A 9,043-nucleotide genomic window follows, 5' to 3' on the forward strand; every position below is an offset into this window, starting at 1 on the left:
GGCTACTGGAAGTCTTTAAAATTCCCAAGTCTCAAAAGCCTGGACACCAGACTTTGAAATGCATCTTACCATGTCACCCAAATGATGGAAGACAGGTTCACCTCTGCCTCAAAAATGGCCCCCAAGCTCTATAAAACAATTCATGAAGTACTTCCATGCATGATAATTACAGCCCAGCAGCTAGGGGCCCTACCACCATGCCTCTGTGTTCCTAATTCTCAAATTTCATTCACCTGTCTGTACTTTAATAAAAGCTGGATTGGGTGTGTTCCAGTCAAACTTGTTCCTAGGAAGCTAATCCACTAGGGTTGTTAAAACTAAGCTGGAAATGTAAGAAGTTGGAGAATATTGTTTTTATTTAGATTACATTCATGGAGACAACCATATGTGCCTGGAAGAAATGCTTGGTTGAGCGCCTAGTGGGAACAGTTGAGGGATAAGGGTAAGGCTCCCAAGAGAAATTCCAAAAAATCCTTATGATCCCTATACTGTCTCAAAGCAGGGTAGGTCCAGTTGTCCACAGGATTGGGGAGTCTCAAGCTGGAGGTCCTCCTCTCTGCCCTTTCCTCTGCCCAGCTCAGCCCCTTCTCTAATAATGATGAGCAAATATCTGGGTTGGAGGAAAATTCAGGTGTTTCCATGGGCATTGATTAGAATGATATATGCATGGGTCTGTCTCACTCCTTGATTATTTATTAATAATTTTCATATTCCCCATGCCAGACACTAGTGGCTCTCAGCAAGGATGCTGATGTCAGCAGTATTCTAGAAATTATTCCCCAATACATGGACATCTCTGTCTTATTTGTCCTACTTTCCCAACATTTTACTTGCTGGTCACCTTGGCTTGAGAAAGCCTTCACTTTTGTTTGTTTGCTTGCTGCTTACTTGCTTGCTATTTAAGAGAAAAGCCTGCTCTTGTCCTGGAAGCCTGGAAATACACACAGCCTTCCTAAGCTGAGACCCGTGCAGGAACTGCAGAGATCAGGAAATATGTCTCCACTGGGCCCTGAAAACCAGCCTCTTTCGTTCAGGATTCCCAGGCCCTCCTTGGCTTTCTCTATTGTCCGGAGCTCCAGGAGCTGCTCTCTCCTCTGATGCTCTGACTACTTTCTTCTTTCTTCTTCTTCTTTCTTTTTCTTTCTTCTTCTTCTTTCTTCTTCTTCTTTCTTCTTCTCCTTCTTCTTCTCCTTCTTCCTTCCTCTTCTTTGTCTTCTTTCTTCCTCTTCTTGTGTGTGTGTGATCATTTTAATAGTTGATACCAATCCAATTTTTTAAATTATGCTTTAAGGTAAAGGGATTTGAGAGGATGTCTTTCTGTATTCTAGTTTTGGATTGAGATCAGGATTTCCAGAATCCTGTAAAACTCAGTGGCCTCCAGGTTCCAGGCTCCTTTTCACCATCTTTAGGGTCTCAGTACTGCTCTCCTGAGATACAGATAGCACTACTGAATTAGGAAATCACGATTTTCAATGAGGGAGACACCTTTAAAGAACTCTATTTTTATCCAGTTTGTGCTCCTTAATAATATTGAAACGAAGTTCAAGAAAGGTCCACTGAAGTAAGAGCAACATGTCCTCATATCATCTTTCCCCATAGGTGTCATAGCCCTAGTAACTGGAGAGAACTGGAAAGGAAATTTGACTTTTTAAAATCCAGCCTCTAAAAGAACAATGAGACTGCAAGGCATTGCCTATACTCATAAAGTCTTTGATTAAAGAAATAGCTGGGCCAGACACAAAATCCCAGCACTTTGTGAGGCCAAGGTGGGCGGATCACAAGGTCAGGAGTTCGAGACCAGCCTGGCCAACATAGTGAAACCCCATCTTTACCTAAAAAAAAAAATTAGCTGGGCATGGTGGCACACACCCGTAATCCCAGCTACTTGGGAGACTGAGGCAGGAGAACTGCTTGAACCTGGGGGGCAGAGGTTGTGGTGAGCTGAGATCACACCACTGCACTCCAGCCTGGGTGACAGAGTGAGACTCCATCTCAGAAATAAAAGAAACAAAACAAAAAAACCAAATAGCTTTACCTGTAGACTACCTGAACTTCTTAAGAAATACCATCAACATTGAAGTGATCCAAAAACCACAGTTTCAGCTTCTTTTCCTCCAGATGTGTGCACCAAAATCAAACAGATTGTATTTAACAAATGTCTTTTATAGGCAAGGCCCTTTGCTAGGTGTACAGAAGGAACCAGGTCCTCATCCACACCCCATGATCTCCACGGAGGCCCCGCTTTTCTCCTGCCTGTCTTTGTTTTTCACTCACAAAGAATCAAGTTCTCAGCTCACAGTCATTGAATCTGTACCTTTTATGGGAACTTAACAGCTTCCATCCACTTTTCCTAAATAGTCCTCTCATTTTTGGCTCTACCTGCCTTTCTTGGGCTGGACCTCACAAGCTCAGCATATCCCCACTGTATGACCAGGATATGTGTAGTTGGGTTGCCAGAAAAAATACAGAATGCCCAGCTGAATTTACATCTCAGATAAATAATGTTTAATTTTTAGTATAATTGTGTCCCCTGTAATATTTGGAATATAATATACTAAAAACTGATTTGATGTTTATCTGAAATTCAAATTTAACTGAGCGCTTCATGTTTTTGTTTTATAAATCTTAATACTACATGGAAGGCATAAAATCTTCAGCTGTAATTCCTTAAATTAGACTTGAAACCTAATCTTAGAAAAATCATCCTAAGTAACTTTTCCTCTTTCCCTCTTACAAACGTATATAACCTCACACCTACTCAAGTGCATATAATCTTATTCCCTAATTTTTTTTAATTTTTGAATTTTTTATTGACTAATTTTTAAGGTAAATTTTATACCCAGCAAAATGCACAGCTCTTTTTTTTTTTGTGGGGGGGTTTGCCAATGTGCTACTTTATTTATTTTTATTATTATACTTTATGTTCTAGGGTACATGTGCACAACGTGCAGGTTTGTTACATATGTATACATGTGCCATGTTGGTGTGCTGCACCCATTAACTCTTCATTTACATTAGGTATATCTCCTAATGCTATCCCTCCCCCCTCCCCCCACCCCACAACAGGCCCCGGTGTGTGACGTTCCCATTCCTGTGTCCAAGTGTTCTCATTGTTCAATTCCCACCTATGAGAGAGAACATGTGGTGTTTGGTTTTTTGTCCTTGCGATAGTTTGCTGAGAATGATGGTTTCTGGCTTCATCCATGTCCCTACAAAGGACATGAACTCATTCTTTTTTATGGCTGCATAGTATTCCATAGTGTATATGAATGCACGGCTCTTAAATGCATATTGTGATGAGTTTCAGCAAATGTGTACCCCTTTGCAACATACACTAAATCAAGATATAGAATATTTCCATAACTCTAGAGAGTTCCCTTGTGCCCCTCTCCAGTTAATTATCTCATCCCAGAAATAACCATCATAGATTAGTTTTGCTTGTTCTTGACTCTCATATAAATGAAATTATACAGCATGTATATATTAGTCAGTTCAGGCTACCACAACAAAGATAACATAGACTGGGTGGTTTAAACAAGAGACATTTATTCTTTCACAGTTCTGGAGGCTAGAAGTTCGAGATTAGGGTGCCAGCATGGTTGGGTCCTGGTGAGGGCCCACTTCTGGTTTGCAGATGGGTGCCTTCTCCATGTGAGCTCACATGGCCTTTCCTTCAATAGGCCAGAGGTCTAAAGGCAAGGTGTTGGCAAAGCTGGTTCCTTCTGGAGACTGAGAATCTTCCATGCCTCTCTCACAGCTTCTGGTGGGCTGCTGGCAGTCCTTGACATTATTTAGCATGCAGATACATCACTTTGGTCTCTGCCTCCTTTGTCACAGGGTCTTCGTTCTTCTGTCTCTGTCTCCGTGTGTCCTCTCCTCCTTTTATAAGGACAATAGTCATTGGATTTAGGGCCTACCCTAATCCAGTTTGACCTCATCTTAGCTTAACTATGATGTCTGCAAAGACTGTTTCCAAATAAGGTCACATTCTAAGATTCTAGGTGGACATGAATTTTGGAGAGACACTATTCAACCCACTACAGATAAATACCTAAGAGGTGGAATTGTTCAACCACCTTGTATACTACTTAAATTCTTATATCCCTAAATTTTACCTATGACCTTTTTGGCCCTCTTGTCTTCTAACAGTGAAAGTATGGTACTAAGGCAGAAGTTTTGAAAAATTAAAGGAATAGTAGTTGGAAAAGTCACAGCTGCCAATATATTGCTATTTATATTTCCTAACCCTCCTATGCTATCATACCACACTCTACTGCTTCCACACTAAAGCCCACATGCTTACGGTATCAAAGTGAAACAAGAAAGAGATTCAATGGGAGTCTAGTTTCGCTGGAACTTTAGAAAGAAATGAGATTAATGTGATGTTTCTCAAACTTTAACTTGCATAAGAATCACCTGGAAGGCTTCTTAAAGTGCACTGCTTTTGCAGATGACATAATCTTGTATCTGTCACATTGTGTCTATACTTGTAGAAAATCCTAAGGAATCCACTGAAAAATATTGGACATAATAAATGAGTTCAGCAAGGCTGTAGGATGCAAGATCAATACACAAAGATCAATTGTATTTCTTTCTTTCTTTTCTTTTTTTTTTATTTTTGAGACGGAGTCTTGCTCTGTCGCCTAGGCTGGAGTGCAGTGGCCGGATCTTGGCTCACTGCAAGCTCCGCCTCCCGGGTTCACGCCATTCTCCTGCCTCAGCCTCCTGAGCAGCTGGGACTACAGCTGCCCGCCACCACACCCGTCTAATTTTTTGTATTTTTAATAGAGACGGGGTTTCACCGTGTTAGCCAGGATGGTCTCGATCTCCTAACCTCGTGATCCGCCCGCCTCGGCCTCCCAAAGTGCTGGGATTACAGGCGTGAGCCACTGTGCCTGGCCAATCAATTGTGTTTCTATATGCATGCATGAACAATCTGAAAATAAAATTAAGAAAACAATTCATTTTATAATGGCATAATAAAGAAAATACTTAGAAATAAATTTAAGAAAATAACTAAAAAGTACATCATTGAAATATGTTAAAGGATACCTAAATAAATGGAAAGAGAGCTCATGTTCAAGGATTGAAAGATTTAATATTGCTAAGGGGGCAATATTTGCCAAATTGATCTACAGATTCAATGCAATCTGTATCAAAATCTCAGTTGTCTTCTTTACAGAAATTGACAAGCTGATCCTAAAATTCATACAGAAATTCAAGGGACCAAGAATAACCAAAACAATCTTAAAAACGAAGACCAAAGTTGGAAGAATCACACTTTCTGATATCAAAACTTACTGCAAAGCTATAGTAATCAAAACACTTGGTACTGGCATAAGATCAATAGAATAAAATTGAGAATCCAGAAATAAAGCCTCACATTTATGGCTAATTGATTTTTTTTTTTTTTTTGAGACAGAATCTTGCTCTGTTGCCCAGGCTGGAGTGCAGTGGTGCGATTTCAGCTCACTGCAACTTCCGCCTGCTGGGTTCAAATGATTCTCATGCCTCAGTCCCCCAAGTAGCTGGGAGTACAGGCGCATGCTACCACACCTGGCTAATTTTTGTATTTTTAGTAGAGAGGGGGTTTCACTATGTTGGCCAGTGTATTAAACCATTCTCATGTTGCTATGAAGAAATACCTGAGACTGGGTAATTTATAAAGAAAAGATGTTTAATTGACTCACAGTTCTGCATGGCTTGGGAGGCCTCAGGAAGCTTACACTCATGGCAGAATGCACCTCTTCACACGGCGGCAGGAGAGAAAATGAGTGCCGAGCAAAAGGGGAAGCCCCTTATAAAACCATCAGATCTCTTGAGAACTCACTCACTATCAAGAGAATAGCATGGGGCGGGGTGGGGGGGGGACTGCCCCCATGATTCGATTATCTTCACCCGGTCCCCCACTTGACAAGTGGCGATTATTACAATTCAAGGTGAGATTTGGGTGGGGACACAGAGCCAAACCATATCAGCCAGGCTGGTCTCAAACTCTTGGCCTCAAGTGATCCACCTGCCTCAGCCTCCCAAAGTGCTGGGATTACAGATGTGAGCCACTATGCCTGGCTGGCAAATTGATTTTTGACAAAACTACCAAGACAATTCAATGGGGAAACAAGTAGTCTTTTTAACAAATGGTTCTGGGGCAACTTGATATCTATATCAAAAGTATAAAGTTTGACTCCCTACCTCACACTGTTTACAAAAAGTAACTCAAAACAGATAAAAAACCTAAAAGTAAGTGCAAAAAGGATAAAACTCCTAGAAAAAAACGTAGACATAAATCTTCATCACCTTGAATTACACAGTGGTTTTTTAGACATGACACCAAAAGCACAAGTAACTATGAACAACAAAAACAAAATGTATATTAGAATATATCAAAATTTAAAGCTTTTGTCCTTCAAAGGATACCATCAAGAAAGTACCAAGACAATCCACATAATGGGAGAAAATTTTTGCAAATCATATGTTTGATAAAGAACTTGTAACTAGAATAAATAAAGAACTCTTACAACTCAATAATAAGACAAATAACCCAATTTAAAAATGGGCAAAGAATCTAAACAGGCATTTCTCCAAAGAAGATATACAAATGGACAATGAACACATGAAGATATGCTCAACATCATTGGCCATCAGGGCAATGCAAATCAAAACCAATATGAGACACCATAATATCAAAAACAATATGAGACAACCTGGGAAACATTGTGGCAGTTCCTCAAAATGTTAAATATAGAGTTACCATATGACCCAACAATTTCACTGCTATGTATATGCCCCAAAGAAATAAAAACGTGTTCACAGAAAAACTTGTATATGAATGTTCATAGCATCATTTGTAGCCCCAAAGTGGCTACAACCCAAATGTCTATCAGCTGACTAATGGGTAAACAAAATGTCATGTACACATACAATGGAATATTCTTTAGCAATGAAAAGAAATGAAGTACTGACACACGTACATACAAGGCTCAACATGTATAAGCTGTGAAAACAGTGAACTAAATGAAAGAAACCAGTCACAAATGGCCATGCATTGTATAATTCTATTTTTATGAAATGTCCAGAAAAGGCAAATCAATAGGGACAGAAAGTCAATCAGTGGTTGTCTAGGACTGAGCAGCTGAGGAAAATCGAGGAGTGACTGCTAATGGGTACAGGGTTTCTTCTGAGGGTGATGAAAATGTTCTAAAATGTTGATTGTGGTGATGGTTGTGCAACTTTGTGAATATTCTAAGAGCTACTGAATTGTCCACTTTAAATGGGTGAGTTGTAGGGCAATGAACTGTATCTCGATAAAGCTATTATTGAAACAAGCACAGGGCCAGGTACAGTGGCTCACACCTGTTACCCCAGCACTTTGGGAGGCCAAGGCGGATGGATTACTTGAGGTCAGGAGTTTGAGACCAGCCTGGCCAACATGGCCAAACCGTGTCTCTACTAAAAACACAAAAATTAGCCGGTTGTGGTGGCGAGTGCCTGTAATCCCTGCTACTCAGGAGGCTGAGGCAGGAGAATCACTTGAACCTGGGAGGCCGAGATTACAGTGAGCCAAGATCGCACAGCTGCACTCTACCCTAGGTGACAAAGCGAGATTCCATCTCAAAACAAAAACAAAAACAAACCAAAAACCAAAAAAAAAAAAAAAAAAATTCCTTATTTTGTAGGTATAGGGTAGTATCTGAGAATTTGTTTTTCTGACAAAATCCCAGCTGATGTCACTGCAGCTCTAGAAACGACATTTTGAGAACCACTGAATTAAGACCCTCTAGTAAAAGACAGACAGGGAGGGAGAATGAGGTGTGGTGGTCAGAGGTGAGTGGGAAGCAGCCCTAGGTGTGGCTCTAGAACTAATAAGATTAGCAATAACAGCAGTAGGATAATTATTGTCCACCCACCTCTCTCCTCCATTTTCATTTTTTCAGTGAGGCCCCAAGGAATACTTTTTTTTTTTATAGACATGTGCTACCATGTCCAGCTAATTTTTGTATTTTTAGTAGAGACCGAAGTTTTGCCATGTTGGCCAGGCTGGTCTAGAACTCCTGACCTCAGGTGATCCTCCCACCTCGGCCTCCCAAAGTGCTGGAATTACAGGTGTTAGTCTCCGCACCTGGCACCCAAGGAATACTTTTAAAAGATACTTTAGAAGATTATGGTCTGAACTCAAAGTTTAGAGAAAGAAAATGCTACTTTTCCCACAATGACCCATGAAAGCTTTGTTATCCATGACTTTACCTAAAAGTTTTCAGAATATTTTTATTTTTTATCCTGGGTCTCTACTTTTGGCTTGCAGGTTGTTCTGCTGTACCTGAAGGGTGGGATTAGGGTAGCATTGGCAATAAACAGCCTATGCATCACCACTTTCCCTTCTGGGGCTGAGAAGACACCATGCCCTTTAATTACAGCCTTCTTTTCTCAGCTTCTCAGATTTGGCTTCAGAATCCTCAGCATGGCTCTCTAGTCAGCTGGTACCAACCTGGGGGAGTTGACATGGCACATAAAGCTTATTTGCCATCCTGGGAATAGGAGCTCATGAGGAACCTTTGAGCTCTAATGTGGAATTCAAGTCCACATGCATTTGTGAAGCAACTACGACCAAGCACTGTGGCTGATATGTAGGTGAAAACAGAACGAGTCTCGGGATTCCAGATTAAATGAAATAGGACCACACTTTAAAATGCCACAATGGTAACCTTTTTTAAGGTTTAAGGACCTTGAACCTGGGAATAATGCATAACAGCTACACATCTGTATACAGCAATAACAAACGATTCCCTGATTTCAGAGCCTCTTCCACTCTCATTGGCCATGTATTCTCAAAAGTTTTTCTTTCTCGTCTCCCAATGCAAATGAGCAAGGGGAATTGACTAGGAAGCCAGAATCCATCATTATGGTTGGAAGCCTTTCTGTTTCCCCCCTTACCTCGGGACTTGGAGAAGCTTAACATGGTAAAATTGCTCAGAACCTCCAACCAATCACTATCATGATGATCCTTTATAGTGTTCTATTTCATGTGCTGCGACTTTGGACACTG

Source organism: Pongo pygmaeus, chromosome 1, assembly GCF_028885625.2.
Source record: "Pongo pygmaeus isolate AG05252 chromosome 1, NHGRI_mPonPyg2-v2.0_pri, whole genome shotgun sequence".
Lineage (NCBI taxonomy): Eukaryota > Metazoa > Chordata > Mammalia > Primates > Hominidae > Pongo > Pongo pygmaeus.